Source organism: Oncorhynchus masou, chromosome 1, assembly GCF_036934945.1.
Source record: "Oncorhynchus masou masou isolate Uvic2021 chromosome 1, UVic_Omas_1.1, whole genome shotgun sequence".
Classification (NCBI taxonomy): Eukaryota; Metazoa; Chordata; class Actinopteri; order Salmoniformes; family Salmonidae; genus Oncorhynchus; species Oncorhynchus masou.
In genome coordinates this window covers 75,205,988-75,226,206 of record NC_088212.1, presented here as the reverse complement: position 1 = coordinate 75,226,206, position 20,219 = coordinate 75,205,988, and the positions used below count along the sequence as shown (strand labels likewise).

Genomic DNA, 20,219 nt, shown 5'->3' with positions numbered 1-20,219 from the left:
CAGGTAGATCGACTCCACATTTTGAATCAACGTTGTTTCCACATAATTTCAAAGAAATTTGGATTTGAAAAAAGTAATCAGTGTAAGGGAATTCCATCTATTTGTCACCCAACTTTTCACCTAAATCTAATGACATGGCACCATTTTTTGTTGATTTCACGCAGAATTCACATTAGTTGACAACTCAACCAAATGTAAATCGAAACTAGATATTGAACTGATGTCTGTGCCCAGTGGAATGGCTTTAGATTTGATCTCCCCCATTTATGTTTCTACTGCTGATGCTCAGAGGGTTTGATGAGATAATTGGTTTATGGGTAAGCTGTAAACTGACATTTGTTTGTGATGATTAGGCATTTCATTATAGAGTAGATATGAAAGACAGGCTTTATAATGACCATTGTCAGTCTTCTGCATCCTTTCCTGTGAAAGGGGACATTGATTCTTGATTGTAGACTTCGTGCCAATTGTTTTGGATAGAAATGTTCAGTTCTTTTTCAAATTCTGCTGTGGCCCACTAGCTGTTGCCTTAACCAGAGCAAGGTTGAGTGGACTCGAGTGTTGACTCATGCATGTTTCCAATACTTTGAATTCATGTGGCTTGTTTGTATTTTTTCCTGTTTTTCTTAAGTGCATCGAAAATGTTCCAGAAATCAGTAGCGTAAAGGTAGGGCACATACTGTTTACGGACCATACAAATACTGTTTACGGACCATACACATATTGTTTACCGACCAAATTTTTCTTTGATAACAAAGAACGAAAATCTCAACAATTACAACAATGATTGTTAAAAAGGCTGTTTTACTTGGAGGCAACCTACACTTAAGAAAGCGAAAAACAGACACAACTTTGGGTATGGTGATCTTCATAGCAGGCATCCTCCCCCTTGGGTATTGTTTAGTCTGGACTCAGGCTGCAGTGTTGTTTCTCAACATGCATGTGTGCTCTGGGAGGCTTAATGTTGGGAAAGCAGAGCATGAGGTTTAAGCCTGTCTAGAGCCCTCTTATATAAAACTAACCACAGAGCGACAGGATCCACACTGCAGTCCAACAACAAGGAATCACATCTGCTAATATGTACATGGATTCTGGTAACTGTCCTCAGTGAACATGTGTTCACTGTTTTGAATATCTGAATTATTACTTTGAGATATGTCTCCAACCAGTATAATGTCCTCGCATAATTACATATAATGTCAAAAAAACATTTAATGGATCTTGTTAATAGTTTTGTAAAATAAGTGTTTTCTTAACTTGTTTTTTGTTAAGTATTATGTTAATTGGTTTGGACTAATCATGGCATCTGTCTTCCAAATCATTAACTGTGTGTTCATAATTCAGTTTGACCTGAAATTATGTCTTTGACAAACCCTTCCCTCTGGAGATAGCCTCATCATCAAGCCCTTGAGGCTGTTCAAAATTACATGATTTCACTAATTGACACAGGTCTTTAAAGGTTCTTCCTTGACTTTATCTTCTGAGATGAATAGTGGATTAATTCTGCATCTCTGAGTACCATTCTGTAGTTGAAACGTGTGTGTAGGCCTATTAATTATGTTCTTGTTACATTGTGATTTTGCTAGTTTGTGTTATATGTAGTTGGATACAGCAAAACCATACAATTACACAGAAATCTTCTCTAATTGTTTCCCTGAGAGAATATCCACGCTGAGTTGAGTAGTTATTAATTCCAGAACTAAACATAGTGCTATCTCGTAGCTGTTATTGATGAATAAATCTCTCTCTCCAAATGTGGAAATATACTGTACTGGCTCATCATGCTGTCTACTTTATATGTTGTAATAGTCACTTGTTGACTTTAGTTTTCAACTCGAAGACTTTCTTACCCCTCTGGCATGTGTGTATTTGAGACCATTCTAGCGTTGTCTTGTGCACTCCCAACTGTCACTCTCTTTATATGCTGTTAGAAGGCTAGGAAGAGAGTGTCAAAAAGATCCAAATGGAATGTAGACAACATGATAATGATGTCCTGAGGATAATTCCAGAGCCTATCTGACTCTCTTGGTCATTCCTATGAAATATACTGTTTAATAGACAAAGAACTGCTGCAAGCTTGTGTGTGGGATAGAGGAAAGGGGCCAGATCCATTGAAGTGGGGGGCAAGCAACCCATCTCCATGGAAACTAGTCCAGCCCTCGCCTCTCCAGAGGTCTCAAAGAGGGAGGGATTTGGTTGGAAAGACATGACTCTCAGTTCAGTGGGAAAGCTGCAGCTATCCGGCAAAACGAAACGTTTTATTTTTTTGCTACAATTTATCTAACGGGATTGATATTTGCTGGCATTTTTTTGGGGGTAAAAATGGCTGTGGAAATGAGGCGCGACTCTGAGGTAAAGCCGGTCGCCATTTGAATTTTTATTTTTTTACATGATTGGGGATAGTTTATAAAGGGTTAACGAGCATATAGCTAGTTGCAGCAAAAGTATCCGAATGCTGTACAGACAGAGTTCGGAAAGCGCAAATTCATCTCGTGGTTATATGCGACTGTATCAATTGACAAACCTAAAGTATAGCCCACAATACATTTTTCGCTGAAGTGATTTTAGTGATTTTACCGTATTTGGTAACAACAGTTTTGGGGATGTAACGCTATCCTTGTTGTTAGCGTTACATCCCCACTTGAGCTCTTTCAAGTAGATAATGTGAATGACAAAACTGAGTGAGTTGAGGCTAAATAAATTATGCCAAACTAAAGTTTACATTGTGGAGCACGAGATAATTTATTCAATTCAAAAGAGGGTCAACTGTAAACTCACTTGGGCCTCCTTGGGTTCTTGAGAGCTACGGATAATAAACGTTCTGAGATTGCATCCGCCTCAGATTTACTAATGCTGTTGAGTGAGAATATCCATAATCATAGCCTATTATGTCCTCTAATGTGGATTATATTTTTTCTCTCTGTTAGATGAAGTTTTTTCCAGAGCTTTTCTTTCCAGGGGTACCTCCTGCTATCACTATCACTGCAACTTGGCAGACGCTGCCGCTGCAAGCTCTTTTTCTTGAACATTTCCCGAACAGACTGTCTATTGTGCACATCTAACAATGACCTTTCCTTCTCACTGGACTGGATTGTCAGCAGCAAGATTGGAAGGCCCCTCTGTTCACTGGCCAGGGCTTGCATAACAGGGGCAAGGGTGGGATGTCACCAGATGCTTTTTAGGCCGGCATTATCAGACAATGTGTATGATATCATACACACACCCCGTTATTGGGTAAGACTGGTAGGCTATATGTATGCTGCTATGCCCAGTGTCCACACATCACCCATAATAGAAACCCAATGTCTAGTGGAGCCACACAGCTTTAGGGTGCCTTTTTCCATTTTATTTACTGCCATCTAAATTACATGCTTGGCATACTATTAGCCTATAAGCCATATAATCATCACTATCCTGTTAAAGCTGTTGGAATTCAATGTCAGTTTGCCAACTTTGATGATGAGTTGTAGATCTGTGTTGTTCCCTCAATGGTTTAAGATTCATGGGGAAACCATGTGATAGACTGTGAACAGGATCTAAGTGGAATATAGCCCACAGAGAATGACTGTATTGGATGTCACAGTTAAACCATAATTTGACTGGGTTTAGGCTATACATGCAGCAATGGATAATCCAGCCACAAGTCTGCCCCACAAGTGTCAAAAGTTGTGTCAGTTCTTTTTTCTTAGCCTTGTTAAAGGTTAATGGTGCATCACTTTTATGCAGCGCCTTAAATGTGCCGCATCTTCCTCCCGGTCCTCCCTTTTCTACTCTATTTCATCTCAGCCATTTGCCTTTTAGGCCCATAGCAGGAATAAAGATGGCAAGACATAGGACCATCTATGGTTTTGGAATGGAAGTGTGGTAGTTCAACCAGTGTATGGATCCTAGGTAGTCATGTAGCTAAGCTTAGCTCGTAACTTGGCATAAATTGTCGCACAATACACATTATGGAGTGATTCAATTTCAACATTTTTATTGTCAAGTGCACAAGTACAGTGAAAAGCCTCTTCTTGCAAGCTCTTTCCCAACAATGCAGTAATTAATATCAGTAGTACTATAAAAAAGCCTAGTATTGACACTGATTCACAGGTATTCTGTGTTATCCTTTCTGCTCACCACCCAGCCTTTGTAACTAAGATCCTGTACAGTAGGCTGTCACTTCCTTTTAATTCTTGTTTTTGTTTTGAATGACGGAGACCTTTGATTTACTTTTGGGTGAAGTGCAATCTACTCCCTCTGTTTAAGCAGATGGGGAATACTGTCCCTTTTCAAATATCACCAATCTCATTCTCTCTTTGGAGTTTGGAGCATTACAAATATTGAGTGTTTGCACAACTTTTCATAGACATTCTTAAACCTGTCCAAGGCATATTCAAAATGGTTTGGGCATGGCATTCTTTCAGGCTCACTTGCCAGGTATGTAAAGGCTGTTGGTAAGTTAAACTGCCTGTGACCAGAAGTAAGTGCTGGGAGGCTGGCACTCAGGCTCCACCTTGATGTGTCGTCACTATCTCACCCTGTATTACATACCATTTGCCTTACTATACATTATATCTTCCTGTTTTTATCATGCAAAGGTGCCTTAAAAGGAATGATATTCAGATGTATTTTCTCTGCTTCTCCTTTGATAGCTCACCTTACATATTTCTGTAATCTATCTATCTTTTACATAGGATATACACTCAGTGGCCAGTTTATTAGGTATCTAGTACTGGGTCGGACCCCCTTTGCCCCCAGAACAGCCTGAATTCATCAGGGCATGGAAACATTTCTCAATTGGTATCAAGGGACCTAACGTGTCCTAGGAAAACATTCCCCACACCATTACACCACCACCAACAGCCTGTACTGTTGACACCAGGCAGGATGGGGCCATGGACTCATGCTGCTTACGCCAAATCCTGACTCTGCCATCAGCATGACGCAACTGGAATCCGGATTCATCGGACCAGGCAATGTTTTTCCACTCTTTAATTGTCCATTGTTGGTGATTGTGTGCCCATTGGAGCCGCTTCTTCTTGTTTTTAGCTGATAGGAGTGGAACCCGGTGTGGTCGTCTGCTGCAATAGCCTATTTGTGACAAGGACTGACGATTTGTTCATTCCGAGATGCCGTTCTGCACACCACTGTTGTACTGCACCGTTATTTGCCTGCTTGTAGCGTGCCTGTTAGCGTGCACGATTCTTGCCATGCCCCTTCGACCTCTCTCATCAACAAGTTGTTATCGCCCACAGGAGTGCCGCTGACTGGATGTTTTTGGTAAACCCTAGACACTGTCGTGCTTGAAAAGCCCAGGAGGCCGGCCATTTCTGAGATACTGGAGCCGACGCACTTGGCACCGACGATCATACCACGCACAAAGTTGCTTAGGTCATCCATTTTTCCCAATCTAACGTTAAATCGAACAGTAACTGAATGCCTCGATTCCTGTCTGCCTGCTTTGTATAGCAAGCCAAGGCCACGTGACTCACTGTCAGTAGGAGTGAACTGTTTTCATGAATGGGGTGGTGTACTTAATAAACTGGCCACGGAGTGTAGGCAGTCATAAGGGTTCAGTCAGATCGCCTCTCATCCCTCAGATTCATGATCGATAAATTAACCCTCTTCCATATCAGAGTAAGGGAGAACAGTGAGTCAGTCGTAAGGCAGTGGAGGCACACAAAATGTCTTGTCCTCCTTTCCTTCTTTCATTGGAAGTTAAAGCCTGTGTGTCAGAAGTCAGCCCATTGACATATATCCTACATCTCAGCTCCCTGCAGCGGCTCAAATGGACATAAGCCTGTTTTCCACATGCCAGCTCCGACAGCTGTGCATGCTCATATCCAGGTTGCCCAGAACACTTTTCCCCAGCTTTCCAAAAAGGGCATATCTGCCATTAGTATTGCCTTGAAGATAAAAGGGAACTGTAAACAGCTGAAAGAATTGGTTCCATCTGGCACATTGAGTCAGAGAGCTACGGTGGCAGGGACTTGTGGTTATTGTGTAGGGAGTGTGCAGCTGCCATGAATAGTGTCAACCTGGGGTGCCCCTGCCCATAAAGAGACGAATGGAGCTCTGTGGGATGGATATTTAAGGGGCCCGACAGTGCTCAGCAAACAGCCGCCCACTCTACGAAAAGATGTCCACTGGACCATTCTTTAGAAAATCTGGCACTGAATGTTAAAAGGAGACAAAAGCCAGCCTCTTGCGGCCTATGTGTTAGAGCGAGGCAGAGAGGAGATTTGTATGGACTGTTAATTAGGAACGGAGTTCTCATCCAGGTGGAAGGCCTTTTATAATGCTTTCATGTTAACGGAGACATTATTCATAGTCGTTCTCCTCAACCTAAACACATGCTTGGTTCATGACGACAGGCTGTATGCACATACACCACATGAACAGTTCCAATGTGTCTCCTCCATGTAAAAGGTTTATGAGGACCATATGATGTTATGTTAGGGACTGAGTGTCTGGAGTAGCTCCTCCTTCCCCTCTACCATATTTACCCAGTAATTCAACCTCCAGACTCACGTCTGATGTCGGATTTCCAACAGCAGTCCCAAAACCTTTTTCCTCGCTGAGAACGCACGGAAGAAAAATGAAATGGTCTTTTGAAGATGATAAAGAATGCCTGTGGATACATGGGCCCATACACTCCTCATGTCCTCTGATGAGTTGTGACGTCTGGAAAGAGTTTTCAGAGGTTTTACTCTGCTTTCCCTGGCTGGTGAGTGAGCTCAGCTCAACAGTAGTTTGAAAATCTTGGAATATGCTGATCAGCAGAAATGGTCGGGAGGACATGTCTGCCAGAGAGACCGAGACAGAGGTGTAGTAGCAGACTGGAGAACAAAATTAGAACAATGCTTCTATTTCTGGAAGCCATTGTGTCTGTTGTTATTACTTGATTTCCACCAGAGATGTGGTGGTGCTGGATGGAAATTACATCAAGCCAAGGCTACTCCTCAGGAGGTTCATTTAAGTTCATCCATTGTGATGACAAACACTGAATAACAACTTACTGTTATCATCACAGCCCAAACCATGAAAAGTGCTGTGTTCACCAAATCACATTGACATCTCATATTCGGTTTGTAACTGCTAGGTGTTGATGAACAAAGATGCATAGTTGAGCGTCTGAGAATCTTTGTTGGATGATAAAGAAGCTCTTATCATTGAAGCCAGGTGCTCCAAGCTCCCGCCCCTCTCCTGTTCATCCACCCTTTAAAACATAGTCTAATGTGTTGAATACCAGGCCTGATGGACAGGACAAATATTAGCACATTCCTCTATGTGATGGGCTGGCCTGTGGGCCTGTTGACCTGTCAAGGCTGACAAGGCCATGGACCAAATGGCTTGACTATGAGATGAAACATTCCACAGCCCATGCACGTCACACACACACACACCCACATGCGTGCACATACACACAAACTAGCGGGAGTAGCTTTGTATAGTATTTGTGTGTTTCGGTCACCCGATAAAGGACTTACTTTTTAACCATGAGTTTCCCCATTCAAGGACACGTTGAAAACAAAGAGCTCTTCTGTTCCACCCCAAACAGTTTCAGGAACACACACAGACTTGCCTCCTCAACAAGAAAGCATAGTTTGTGATCTAATGGTATAGTAAGGACATAGTAACTGGACATGTAGTAACTGATATTATCTAGCCTCATGATTCCCCCCATAATGGATATGCCTTTTGCTGTAGAATATGGTATGGCTAAGACACAATAGGACAGTTATGAGTTAGTGGTTTGGATGGCAGGTACTGTAAGTCATGTAGACAGTTTGGGAAAGAGTAAATGTCTTAGAAAAAATGTTGCCTTCTGTCTGGGGATCTGACTGTAACTGGTTCTGAGGAACCTGACGAGAATAAACATATACCTTGAACATTGTTGTTGATAGATAGGCCTGTTTATTTTTTACTCATGATTCAGATAGAGCATACCACAGGATAGTTATTTGTATTCCTTGTAACTACTCTGCAAATGTATTACTTGCTCAATCAGTGTTTATCCAGTGCGCATCCCAAATGTAGGTAAGACAAGGAACTAATCTCCTTGTATGTGGAGTGTTTTCCATCAACCCATCCGTTTTTCCACCTTGTGTCCTGTAGTTCAACAGAATACTGTATGTATTATGTATGAGCCTCAGTCATGCAGGGTCAGGGTTAACCTGCAGTTCACTTCTGGTTGTCTGTGGACCCCTGGATGGGGTCAGAGTGGGTGTAAATCTGCCTGCTGTCATTCCCCATATGGCACCCTATTTCCTATAGTGAACTACTTTAGACCAGGACCCATAAGGCTCTGGTCAAAAGTAGTTCACTATGAAGGGAATAGGGTGCTCTTTGGGAATTAGACCATGTAAATGCAGCATGACTCGACTAGAATGCAGAGGTGGGAGGACAGACAGCCTGTTGAAAGGACAGTTGTTAGCTCCCTTTTGTCATAATTCCAGGCTGTGTCTTGTTCATAACGTTCGCTGAATGTTAGGTCAATACTCAAATGACATGTCAATATCTGACAGGGTGGTGAATTCCTGCATAGGTAGTGATACAGTGGTGAGAAAATAGGTGGATAAACTCTGATTGCCGGTCTCTAAAAAAAGTAACGCCTACTTTCAGTGCATTTTTCTGCAAAAGGTGGGTAAACTGTCAAGCAAAAATAAAGTGTGTTTACTTGTGTTTACCCTCCTCTACACTACTTGTCTCATCTGAACATCTCTTCCTTGACATTTATAAATTACGGAAAATATAAGTTTAGTATGCAGTGTTCTTAAATCTCATATACCAAGTGCCAGCAGTCAGTATTTTCATAATATATGTGCAATGCTTGATAATTTGTGTGATATTAACAGAGAGGTCTATTTTTTGGGTGACCTGAACATTGACTGGTTAGCATCTAGCTGCCCTCTGAAGAGGAAGCTTCTAACTGTGACTAATACTTGTAATATGAACCAGGTTATCACTCAACCAGCTAGAGTGCATACCAAAAGTGTTGGATCTGTGACATCCACTTGCATTGATCATATCTTTACTAACGCTGCAGTGCTTTGCTCCAAAGCAATATCAGATTCCATTTTCTGTAGTGACCATAACATTGTGGTAATAACAAGGAAATACAAAGTGCCAAAGGTTGGGCCTAAAGTAATTAATAAGAGATCATACAAAATGTTTTCTCAGGTCTCTTGCTGAAGATGTTAAAAATGTATGTTGGTCTGATGTTTTGAACAGAGGCCCATTGACCTCTTTTCAAAAGTAGTGCACTAGATAGGGGATAGGGTGCCATTTAAGACATTACCATACTCTAGCCCTAGACACGAACCATGACCACCTCTTACTGAACATGGTTTGACAGTTTGCTGCTGCTTTGACATCCCAGGAAAGAAACTGTATTTTACCCCATTTTTCTCCCCAAATGTTGTGATATCTAATTACGATCTTGTCTCATCACTGCAACTCCCCAACGGACTCGGGAGAGGAGAAGGTTGAGTCATGCATCCGCCAAACCACGCTCCTTAACACCCGCCCACTTAATCCGGAAGCCAGCTGCACTAATGTGTCAGAGGAAACACTATTCAACTGACGACCGAAGTCAGCCTGCAGGTGCCCGGCCCACCACAAGGAGTCGCTAGAGCGCGCCGAGCCAAGTAAAGCCCCCCCAACCAAACCCTCCAATAACCCCGACGAAGCTGGGCCAATTGTGTACCACCCTATGGGGGTCACGGCCGGTTGTGACACAGCCTGGGATCGAAACAGCAGGCCTATAGCTTGTTTTTTTAATGTGAAGAGATGGTATCAGTCTCCACGAAGTCAGCTGGTTAACACCTTGCTGTTTACACCCCAAAGCTCCATCTCAGACTTCTCTGACCCAAATCTCTCCATTGTTGTGAACTTGTGAAGTAGGTTGTGCATATAACCTATATTACTACACTTTTAGAAAAAAAGGGTTCCAAAAGGGTTATTTGATTCTTTTGGGTTCCATGTAGAACCCTCTGTGGAAAGGGTCCTTCATAAAGGGTTATTCAAAGGGTTCTTATGGGGACAGCCGAAAGAAAATGTGGGTTCTAGATAGGACCTTTTTCTCTAAGAGTGTAGCCATGGGTGCCACATGGTAAATATTGGCTGATTGCACATAGAGTATGAGAAAGGTGCCGAGACATTGCTACAGTGAAGGTTGAGACACAACACTCAAAACTATGAATCACCAATTCTCTTGTTGCCCTCAACTTGGCTTCTTTGTAATTACATGCTGAAACCTGCCTACTGTTCTTGCATTGCACAAGTTGCCTGTTAAAGGGAATTTATTTAACAATCACTGCCATTTCCTTGTCATTACAAAGTGTTCCAGATACACTGAGTGTACAAAACATTAGGAAAACCTTCCTAATATTGACTTGCACCCCTTTTTGCCCTCAGAACAGCCTCAATTCAAAGGGGCATGGACTCTACAAGGTGTTGAAAGTGTTCCACAGGGATGCTGGCCCGTTTTGACTCCAATGCTTCCCATTGTTGTGTCAAGTTGGCCGGATGTCCTTTGGGTGGTGGACCATTCTTGATACACACGGAAAACGGTTGAGAGTTAAAAACCCAGCAGCGTTGCAGTTCTTGACACACTCAGACCACCTACTACCGTACCCCATTCAATGGCACTTAAATCTTTTGTCTTACCCATTCACCCTCTGAATGGCACAGATATACAATCCATGTAAACATTGTCTCAAGGCTTTAATATCCTTCTTTAACCCGTCTCCTCCCCTTCATCTACACTGATTGAAGTGGATTTAACAGGTGACATCAATAAGAGATCATAGCTTTCACCTGGATTCACCTGGTCAGTCTATGTCATGGAAAGAACAGGTGTTACTAATGTGTTGTACACTCAATGTAGGTATAGGCAGTAAGCCTCATATTTGGAAACTGTACTGATCTGAAGTACTTCCAAAATTGATACCTAGGCCTATAAAAAATCCTGGGGTACTCTGCATTTGTTTTGATAGAACCATTAAGATTAACTGAGACACTTTTCAAATGTGTTTTTAATTGCTACGGGTTATCAGTATGCCTGTCTCGATAAGTTCTCCTTTTTTCTTTTTTGAATATTTTATTTTGGCATTTTCCAATTAAGAACATTCAAAACAAAAGTGAAAAGATATTAGACAACGATAGGACAAAGTGACAGTAACAGACGAGCGTAACAAAAAAATAAAAATAATAATAATTATATATACAAACATACAAGAAGAAAAAAATAATAACGAGACATTGGATCACCTGCCGTAGGCTACATATTATACATTACGTGTGAAACATTATGTGAGGATTATATATAGATTCAATCAATGACATGTGGGGGGAGATTCTCCATATAGTCAATAAAAGGTTGCCAAATTCTGTAAAATGTCTTTAACTTATTCCTCAAGCAGTAAGTGATTTTCTCCAAAGGGATACAACTATTAACTTCCGATAGCCACATTGCAACTGGCAGGGAGGAATCCAATTTCCATTTCAAGGCAATACATTTCTTGGCAATCGCTAGCAATATTTCTGTCAACTTTATAGTATGGCTTTGCCTAAGATTGGTGTTAGTAAAGTTACCCAGTAGACAGACCCCCAGGTCTAAAGGGAATGCAACCCCGTGAATTGAGGATATGGTATCGCATACCCCCTGCCAGAAACTGTGTTGTTTTGAACACTGCCAAGTGGAATGTTCCTTCATCTGAGCCACATCTAAAACATAGGGAGGAGATATCTGGGTTGAACTTGTGCAGTCTAGATGGGGTGATACAGAGCTGATGGAGGAAATTAAACTGGATCAGTCTGTATCTGGAGTTCAATGTGGATGTAACACCATCCCTGCATAGGTCACTCCATAGATCCTCATCAAGATCAATACCCAGATCTTTTTCCCATCTAACTCGGGGTTTATCTAGCCCAGGCAGTGTTAGTCCTGACATAAGAGCATTGTATACACGGGAAATGGTCTTAAACAGTGGTTGGTCTGCGTGGCAGAGTTGTTCAATAGGTGACATCTTAGGTAGTTTCTATTGTCCCTTGAGAGTCACCCTAATAAAGTTTTGTAGTTGTAGGTAACTAAAGAAGTCCCTGTTAGGCAAGTGGTATTTCTGTTTCAGCTGATCAAAAGACAGAAGAACTCCCTCCTCGTAACAATGTTCTAGAAGAGTGACCGCCTTATCAGACCATGGTCTAAAGTTACTATTCTGGAAAACATAGGGATCAATCTATTGTTCCATGAAGGGGTTTTAGGGGAAAGGAATCCCCCTCGTCCGAACAGCTCATGCAGTTTGCACCATGCCAGGACAGAATGTATGATTAAAGGGTTGTCTGTGATGGTTTTTATAGATTTTCTGTCCCATTTGTAAAACAATTCTGCCCCCGAGTCATAATTTACCTCAAGCTTTTCAATGTTCAACCATAAGGGAGAGGGACCATTGTCAAACCTCTGAGCCAGAAACCTAGACTGTGCAGCCCAGTAGTACATTCTACAATTGGGGAGGTTTAAGCCCCCTTGACTGTAATCAAGGGTCAGTTTATCCAGGCCAACCCTAGGGGTTTTGCCGTGCCAGATAAACCGTCTGGTCAGCTTGTCGAAAGAGGAAAAAAATGCTGCGAGAACAGGGATAGGGAGAGATTGAAACAGATATAGAAATCTGGGCATGACTTTCATTTTAATTACATTGATTCTACCCAGTAGAGTGAGAGGTAAGTCCATCCATTTACAAAGGTCAACCTCCACCTTTTGCAACAAACTGGCCAGATTGAGTTTATAGAGGTTGTTCAGATTACCATCCACCATTATGCCCAAATATGTGAAGCCCATAGGCGACCATCTAAAAGGAAACTTGTGCTTGATGGTAAGATGGTCAAAGACAGACAACGGTAAAATGTTGCTTTTATCAAAATTGACCTTATATCCAGAGAAAGAACTATAACACTGTAGTAGGATCTGCAAGTGAGAGAGGGAGTGTTCTGGATTTGTTAGAAATAAGATAAGGTCGTCCGCAAATAGTGATAATTTATGGGTATGGGGGCCCACCTCAAAGCCATGTAATAGCCTCAGCCTATGGTTCGATGGCGAGGGCAAAGAAGTGGGGGCTAATTGGGCAACCTTGTCTGTTCCCCCTATAAAGAGGGAAAGAGGAGGAAGTAACCCCATTGGTAGCAATACTAGCTTTAGGAGATTTGTAGAGTGATTTTATCAAATTTACAAACACGGTACCTAAACCAAAGTTTTCCAAGACATAAAAGAGGTATGGCCATTCAACCCTATCAAAGGCCTTTTCAGCGTTGAGGGAGACTGCGTCACTAGGTATTTTGTTTTTGGTAGCAAGGTGAATTATATCAAAGTTTGCAGTTTGCACCATGCCAGGACAGAATGCATGATTAAAGGGTTGTCTGTGATGGTTTTTATAGATTTTCTGTCCCATTTGTAAAACAATTCTGCCCCAGAGTCATAATTTACCTCAAGCTTTTCAATGTTCAACCATAAGGGAGACGGACCATTGTCAAACCTCTGAGCCAGAAACCTGAAAACATATGCCCCTGCACCAAAACAAACGTACCAGAGGGATCAGAGATGGTGTTGTTGATGCAGAAGGGGATGTGTCTACTTATCAAAGTTGCAGTCCCTCTTGCTTTGGAGTTAAAAGAGGATGCAAAAACTTGTCCTACCCTTTCCCTCTTCAATTTCTTGTGTTCACTGGCTGTAAGATATGTTTCTTGTAAAAACACAATGTCAGCCTTTAATTTCTTAAGGTATGTATAGACTCTTTTCCTTTTAATCGGTCTGTTAAGACCTTTTACGTTGAATGTGACATATTTTAGTGGAATAAGCATAGGTTGGGTTTCAAATATGTAACTGGATAGAAATCTATCATATGCAGATAATTAGGAAATGTTTCAACTTTGGTTTGAGCACAAAAGTGACCTATGTGTCTCTTTAGGAAGGAAACAATAAACAGAAAAAAGGAAGAAAAAAATAATAAAAATCCCACCCACCCCGATTGTCAGACTAAAACAACAATCCCAACAATCAAACATGAATACACTTGTAGAGATACGTTGCTGCTCGCTTTCCATCTTGCTTTTACAAGCTAAACCTTGGTGTAAACTAAAACCTGCGAGCTCTCTAAGTTGAAAACAAACGCTGTGAATAGATATTTATGGCTGAATATTTACTGCCCACGGCAAGGGCTGCTTGAGTCTCTTTTCGAAAGATTAACATAAATAAGGGGGAAAGCAGGCCTAAGCCCACTTATTGCTTCGCCCAGTGGATATGGACTAAACCAAAATATGCTCTCCTGTAAATGTAATAGAACTTACCCCGGAAAGATACGGTTAGTTGAAAATGTACAAATCAATTATAGTGACCGGGAGATACCAGCAGTTCAGTCCGGATAAGAGAAAACATTTTATCCCCCAGAGAGACCGTCCTGGCTCAGACATTGCTCAGTTCTTTGAGAAAAGTGTGCACTTCTCCCAGTGTGTTGAAGAGATGGCTTCGGCCTTTGTACTGAACTTTCATCCGCGCAGTGTGGATGAGGTAGCCGGTGATGTTCTTCTCCTTCAGTGCTTTGGCGGCAGGTCTGAACTGCTTGCGACGTCTGGCGAGATCCGCGCTCATATCTGGGAAAAGGCTGACCCTCTTTCCATCGATGGTGATGTCCCCTTTGGCTCTTGCGAGTTGCAGTATCTTCTCTCTGTCTTGGAAACGGAGGAACCTGATCAGGACGGCTCGTGTGGGCTCATCTGGCCGGGGTTTCGGCGCTGATGTTCTGTGGGCGCGTTCGATTTCCAGCGGCTTGGTGAAGTTGATTATGCCTAGGACCTCCGGGATCCATTGAGTGAAGAAATGGACCGGGTCACTCTGGTTCTCCATCTGATCTACCTTGTTTTTGAGGTAGGCATTGTCCTTTTGCAGTTGTATCAACACCTGGTCATGTCTAGCGATGGTATCTTCAACTGTGCTAATGCGCAACTATGCCTCAGTCGTTCTCAAAAGGAGATCATTCATGGAGGATTTCAGGTCGTCAATGGAAGAATGGAGTTCAGCCGATTTCTTATCAATTTTCATAGAAAGACCTCTGTTACCATCATGAATTTCCCGGAGGAGAGTAGCCAACATGTCGGCAGGCTCACAAGAGGCTGCTGAGAGCAACAGTCTGGAACTGTCGTCTGAGTTATGAGGGCTAAAGCTAATCTTGCTAGCTGTAGCGTTATCGTTATCTTGGGAATCAACTACGTTTTGGTCTTCCTTCTTGCCTCTTGGTCGGAGGTCCATGGCTCTTTGGGAAGGTAAGTACTTGACAATTTATCAGCCGATGTTAGAATATTGTTTCAACGTTGTTATTTAGGTAAAAATAGAATAACTTTGAAGAGCTCGGTTCAGCTCCGCGGCATCACGTGCTCCCAAGTTCTCCTTTTTTCTAAGCATACTGTATTTGCTTTCCAGATGTTACAATTAAAAGTGTTTTTTTTACGAGCAGCCAACAGTATTTTTATAGCTGTGCATCTTTCAATAAGTCAATGAAAAAAACGTATTTCATCAAGCTGTAGCAGGTATTTAAAAGAAATGGCATAATTTTCAGACAACTGATATTCTGTCCAAATTTCATCTAATATTTAATGTGCTTCAGTGGTGGTTGGTGAAGTTTAAAGTGAGTGAGGAGGATTATAATTTTTTATGAGCATGGCCATATTTCTATTACAGCGTATTGGATAACTGTCATTCATATTCCATTCACCCAGCTCAATGTACCATTGATAGGTTTAGGCAACTACATGATACTCAAATGCTCTCTATTCCCATCATGAGGTTGCTACAACCTAGCCTATGAATTAAAGTTTACAATATAGGTCACAGGTTGAGAGAAAAATGTGAGTAATCAAGGTGACAGTGACACATTCAATAACGCCTTGCACACTCTTGCTTGCATCTCACTGATCTAGGGTGTAATCATTAGTCCAACAGTTGCAAACGAGAGTTTCTATTGGACAAATTAATGTGCGTTTATCCCCATTTCCCATTTTTTCTACAGAATCAGCTGTCTGTGACCATGCAAAATAACCTTCATATCATAAGCGCTAACTCCACACAGCCTATATCATTGTCACCATATTACTTAACATCTCATAGTCAACATAGCTACTAAAACTAAGGTGTTTAGTAAACCTGCTACAATCATGCAGTACAGTGTACAGTCAGCAAGCAGTTTAGCAGTTACACCGGTGGGCCCAGGTGGCAATAAGTTAATAAAAACAAAAGTTTATCTTGACATGGAAGAGTTCCAGTGTTGGATAGCCATAGCCAGCTAGCTAACATAGCATCCCTGTATGTTTGAGCCGGGTGTTTGAGTAGACTAAACTAGCTAGCTGCATTCACTAGCTAAGTGAAAGTGAAAAAATACAACTAAATTTCTCTCTTTCTCTTGCTTCTCCTTCATTTTTAAAGAATTGATTTGTTAAAAACTGTTTAACTATTTTCCTCTCTCTTTGTGTCAACTACCTACCAGATTTTATGCACTGCAGTGCTAGCTAGCTGTAGCTTATGCTTTCACTACTACATTTATTCCCTGATCCTTTGATTGGGTGAACAACATGTCCGTTCATGCTTCAAGAGTTCTGATAGGTTGGACGACATCCTCCGGAAGTTGTCATAATTACTGTGTAAGTCTATGGAAGGGGGTGAGAACCATGAGCCTCCTGGGTTTTGTGTTGAAGTCAATGTACCCAGAGGAGGTCGGAAACTTGTTGTCCTTCGGCTACATAATGGTGCTACTCTACAGAGTGCTGTTGAGGCTACTGTGGACCTTCATTGCAATTCAGTGTGTTTTAGTCAATTATTTGGTGATGTGAATATGTTTAGTATAGTTTTATCTAAAGAGGAGAACTTTTTTAAATGTTCCACTATTTTTATTTGTATGAAATTCACTGGAGATGATGGTTCTCCTCTGAGGAGCCTCCACGGATGTGCTTTCATGTTATGTTTTTCTCAAATGCCTTTTAATGTTGGTGATGTTAATGACTGTAGTAAGGGAAAGCATGTACAGGTGAAACTCCAGTATACCTTTGGGTACTTATGGTTGTGTGCACAGAAATAAATACAGACCAGAGCCTATGGCTGTGTTTGAGTGTAGCCTAATCACCATCACTGTACTCCAAGGCTCACATTCTGAATATCTTGGCTTTCCCTGCCTGCAGAAGATCCGAATGAACCAAAACAACTGCAGTTGTTAGGATCTGTCAGGATATTCTGGCAATTCCCTGTGCTGCTGGATCAAAATGAAGACGTATGCTCTCTCCTCTCAGTCCACTAAAACAGGAAATAGATGACAGCAGGAATGCCTTCTCTCTCCTCATCTGTCTCTATAGGGCTCAGTGCTGTCTCTCTCCTCATCTGTCTCTATAGGGCTCAGTGCCGTCTCTTTCCTCTGTCTCTATAGGGCTCAGTGCAGGGTCTCTCTCCTCTGTCTCTATAGGGCTCAGTGCCGTCTCTCTCCTCATCTGTCTCTATAGGGCTCAGTGCCGTCTCTTTCCTCTGTCTCTATAGGGCTCAGTGCAGGGTCTCTCTCCTCTGTCTCTATAGGGCTCAGTGCCGTCTCTCTCCTCATCTGTCTCTATAGGGCTCAGTGCCGTCTCTTTCCTCTGTCTCTATAGGGCTCAGTGCAGTGTCTCTCTCCTCTGTCTCTATAGGGCTCAGTGCCGTCTCTCTCCTAATCTGTCTCTATAGGGCTCAGTGCCGTCTCTCTCCTCATCTGTCTCTATAGGGCTCAGTGCCGTCTCTCTCCTCATCTGTCTCTATAGGAATCAGTGCCGACTCCTCATCTGTCTCTATAGGGCTCAGTGCCGTCTCTTTCCTCTGTCTCTATAGGGCTCAGTGCCGTCTCTTTCCTCTGTCTCTATAGGGCTCAGTGCCGTCTCTCTCCTCATCTGTCTCTATAGGGCTCAGTGCCGTCTCTTTCCTCTGTCTCTATAGGGCTCAGTGCCGTCTCTCTCCTCATCTGTCTCTATAGGGCTCAGTGCCGTCTCTCTCCTCATCTGTATCCATAGGGCTCAGTGCCGTCTCTCTCCTCATCTGTCTCCATAGGGCTCAGTGCCGTCTCTCTCCTCATCTGTCTCAATAGGACTCAGTGCCGACTCCTCATCTGTCTCTAAAGGGCTCAGTGCCGTCTCTCTCCTCATCTGTCTCTATAGGACTCAGTGCCGTCTCTCTCCTCATCTGTCTCTATAGGTCTCAGTGCCGACTCCTCATCTGTCTCTAAAAGGCTCAGTGCCGTCTCTCTCCTCATCTGTCTCTATAGGACTCAGTGCCGACTCCTCCTCTGTCTCTATAGGGCTCAGTGCCGTCTCTCTCCTCATCTGTCTCTATAGGGCTCAGTGCCGTCTCTCTCCTCATCTGTCTCTATAGGACTCAGTGCCGACTCCTCATCTGTCTCTATAGGGCTCAGTGCCGTCTCTCTCCTCATCTGTCTCTATAGGACTCAGTGCCGACTCCTCATCTGTCTCTATAGGGCTCAGTGCCGTCTCTCTCCTCCTCTGTCTCTATAGGGCTCAGTGCTGTCTCTCTCCTCATCTGTCTCTATAGGGCTCAGTGCCGTCTCTCTCCTCTGTCTCTATAGGGCTCAGTGCCGTCTCTCTCCTCCTCTGTCTCTATAGGGCTCAGTGCTGTCTCTCTCCTCATCTGTCTCTATAGGGCTCAGTGCCGTCTCTCTCCTCATCTGTCTCTATAGGGCTCAGTGCCGTCTCTCTCCTCTGTCTCTATAGGGCTCAGTGCCGTCTCTCTCCTCCTCTGTCTCTATAGGGCTCAGTGCTGTCTCTCTCCTCATCTGTCTCTATAGGGCTCAGTGCCATCTCTCTCCTCTGTCTCTATAGGGCTCAGTGCCGTCTCTCTCCTCATCTGTCTCTATAGGGCTCAGTGCCGTCTCTCTCCTCATCTGTCTCTATAGGACTCAGTGCCGACTCCTCATCTGTCTCTATAGGGCTCAGTGCCGTCTCTCTCCTCATCTGTCTCTATAGGACTCAGTGCCGACTCCTCATCTGTCTCTATAGGGCTCAGTGCCGTCTCTCTCCTCATCTGTCTCTATAGGGCTCAGTGCCGTCTCTCTCCTCATCTGTCTCTATAGGGCTCAGTGCCGTCTCTTTCCTCTGTCTCTATAGGGCTCAGTGCCGTCTCTTTCCTCCGTCTCTATAGGGCTCAGTGCCGTCTCTCTCCTCATCTGTCTCTATAGGGCTCAGTGCCGTCTCTTTCCTCTGTCTCTATAGGGCTCAGTGCAGTGTCTCTCTCCTCTGTCTCTATAGGGCTCAGTGCCGTCTCTCTCCTCATCTGTCTCTATAGGGCTCAGTGCCGTCTCTCTCCTCATCTGTATCCATAGGGCTCAGTGCCGTCTCTCTCCTCATCTGTCTCTATAGGGCTCAGTGCCGTCTCTCTCCTCATCTGTCTCTATAGGACTCAGTGACGACTCCTCATCTGTCTCTATAGGGCTCAGTGCCGTCTCTCTCCTCATCTGTCTCTATAGGGCTCAGTGCCGTCTCTCTCCTCATCTGTCTCTATAGGACTCAGTGCCGACTCCTCATCTGTCTCTATAGGGCTCAGTGCCGTCTCTCTCCTCATCTGTCTCTATAGGGCTCAGTGCCGTCTCTCTCCTCATCTGTCTCTATAGGACTCAGTGCCGACTCCTCATCTGTCTCTATAGGGCTCAGTGCCGTCTCTCTCCTCCTCTGTCTCTATAGGGCTCAGTGCCGTCTCTCTCCTCATCTGTCTCTATAGGGCTCAGTGCCGTCTCTCTCCTCATCTGTCTCTATAGGACTCAGTGCCGTCTCTCTCCTCCTCTGTCTCTATAGGGCTCAGTGCCGTCTCTCTCCTCATCTGTCTCTATAGGGCTCAGTGCTGTCTCTCTCCTCTGTCTCTATAGGGATCAGTGCCGTCTCTCTCCTCTGTCTCTATAGGGCTCAGTGCCGTCTCTCTCCTCTGTCTCTATAGGGCTCAGTGCTGTCTCTCTCCTCATCTGTCTCTATAGGGCTCAGTGCCGTCTCTCTCCTCATCTGTCTCTATAGGGCTCAGTGCCGTCTCTCTCCTCTGTCTCTATAGGGCTCAGTGCCGTCTCTCTCCTCATCTGTCCCTATAGGTCTCAGTGCCGTCTCTCTCCTCATCTGTCTCCATAGGGCTCAGTGCCGTCTCTCTCCTCATCTGTCTCTATAGGACTCAGTGTCGACTCCTC

At 43.4% G+C, this 20,219-nt stretch overlaps 1 protein-coding gene across 3 annotated transcripts in view; it reads left to right on the top strand.

Moving 5' to 3' along the window:
- Nucleotides 1-20,219, top strand: part of LOC135550597 (DENN domain-containing protein 2B-like) — a 98,889-nt gene that overhangs the window by 6,339 nt on the left and 72,331 nt on the right. The window contains exon 1 of one of the 3 annotated variants that reach the window (XM_064981571.1): nucleotides 2,196-2,352. The exons of the other annotated variants lie outside the window; for them this stretch is intronic. The gene's annotated coding sequence lies outside the window, so the exon portion shown is untranslated. Of the gene's footprint in view, nucleotides 1-2,195; nucleotides 2,353-20,219 lie in introns of those variants that run through there. 3 annotated transcript variants of the gene reach the window in all.